Genomic DNA, 2,195 nt, shown 5'->3' on the forward strand with positions numbered 1-2,195 from the left:
AATCTTTCCTTTCTTTTCTAGAGCTAGACACTTTCAGAACCTTCTCCTTAATAAATCATAAAAAGTAGTGAGTGCTCTCCATTAACTTTGGGTCACTGTAGGAAAACTTTCATTCTAGAAATTCAAATTGTTTTAAAATAGGTCAGTTATCATAGCAATACAATTAGACCTTAAATGTTCTAATTTATTACCACAATGCCTTAATGAAGTATTTTTGATCAGGGATTCTTAACCTTTTTTGGATTGTAGACAACTTTGGAAGTCCATAGAGCCAATGCACCCCTTTGTAGGATAATGTTTTTAAATGAATCAAATAAAATACATTACAATTAATTATGATTAGATGAATGCTTAAAGATCAAATAATGCTATTAAGAACCTCTTAGATACCAAGCATTTGGTAAGATAAATAGACAAAAGTGGTATGGCTCTTGCTCTCAAGAATTTTATATTCTAAAAGGGAGACTTTCTCCAGAAAGAAACAAATTGACTTTCTCAGTTGACCAAATAGAAACTATAAAAAGAGCAAAGCAAAGTTAAGCAAATTAAATAGAAAGGAGTATTTTGCAAATACTATCTCATTTCACCCTCACAACAACCCTGGAACATACATGCTATTATTATCTTCATTTTACAAATAAGGAAATAGAGGAAGGCTTTACCTTATTTGCCCAGAATCATAAAGCTACTAAGAGTCTGAGACTGGATTTTAATTTAGAGCTGCCTGACTCCATGATCAGCATTCTAAAAACACGATTTAAGTCTGTATACCTGGAAACCTAACTACCATTTCCACATTTTCAAATTCTTAATTTATTGCTTTTAAATCTAAGTCCTTTAAATGGACTTTCTAATATGTAAAGTTTAAATTTTTATTAGAAACTTTTCTGAAAATTGTATACCTGCTATATATGTGCTCAATATTCATAAAACTATTCTACCTGAAAGGTGGGGAAAAAAATCAATAATATTGCTCTAATAGTTGAGTGACTCACAAGAAAATTTGCCATATACAATTGTATCTACCATAAAAACTATAAATGTCTGGTATGGAATTTGAGCTCACATCTTCCTGACTCCATGTCTAATGCTCTGTCCATTGTGCCAACATGTTGCTATTTATTATCTAACTTTGTTTTTGTTCAGTAGTCTTTGACTCTAATGTGATACAAAATAACAGTGCTGTCCATGGGGTTTTCTTGGGAAATATACTGGAGTGGTTTCTCATTTCCTTTTCCAGTCATTCCTTTTGTCAAGTAATCAAAGCTTAAATGACTTGTCCAGAATCATACATCTAGAACATGTCTGAAGCTGGATTTCAATTCAGGTTCCTAGTCCATCATTTTGCCCACTGAGCCACCAGCTGCCTCAAAATAATTTTCAAAGCAAGCTTCTATTCCCCCAAATTCCCATTCAAAAATCCATTTAATATGTCATATTTGGATAGAGAATATATCAGATGTTAAGCTAATTAGAGCACCTTGATCTTAGACAAAAGGCCAAGAACCATTGTACAAGGTTTAGTTCAAATGAACTGGCTAAACAATGTTCTCCTATGTTATATCTGATTTAGAGAAGTTGCTAAAGGGAGGTAATTTTTTTAAAAATGATATGTAAGTCTATGTATTTGGTAACCTAACTATTATTTCCATATTAAAACATTCTATGAATTTCTTGTTTTAAAATCTAAGGCAAGTTCTTTAACATATCTTTGATATGTAGAGTTCAAATTTTGGTTAAGAACTTTTCTGAAAACTGTATACCTCCTGTATATGTGCTCAATATTCATAAAACTACCCCATTCTAAAAAGTGGGTGTAAGAATAAATAATATTGCTTCAAGAGCTGGGTAAGCCCAGAAAAATCTGCTTTGCACAAATACATCTGCCACAAATAACCGTTCTCTCTGTGCAATTGCAGTAAAAGAGGCATTCTCAGTGAATATGAGGTTAAGGTTTGTTTTCTTTAGTATCATGACTATTATCCATGGATACCTTTTCTTTCAATGGTCTTAAATAGGAAACAGTTGAAAGACTAGGTGAAAAATAAACTTACATAGGCAATGTTTAAAAAGGTGTTTCTAGTAAATGGTCAAACTTGCTAGGCTCTTAGATCTTCATTTATTTGCTCCATCTGGAAGTGCAGGGTTTTGTGCTGCCATAAAGTAATTCTCCTTTTCCATCAATAATCTTTCAT

At 32.2% G+C, this 2,195-nt stretch overlaps 1 non-coding gene across 1 annotated transcript; it reads right to left on the reverse strand.

The window, feature by feature from the left end:
* Positions 1–1,322: 1,322 nt before the first annotated feature.
* LOC111719984 lies at positions 1,323–1,511 on the reverse strand. The gene has a single exon (XR_002769882.1). It is a non-coding gene; the product is annotated as a U2 spliceosomal RNA (small nuclear RNA).
* Positions 1,512–2,195: the final 684 nt, after the last annotated feature.

The sequence above is a fragment of the Sarcophilus harrisii genome, chromosome 2 (genome assembly GCF_902635505.1).
Source record: "Sarcophilus harrisii chromosome 2, mSarHar1.11, whole genome shotgun sequence".
Lineage (NCBI taxonomy): Eukaryota > Metazoa > Chordata > Mammalia > Dasyuromorphia > Dasyuridae > Sarcophilus > Sarcophilus harrisii.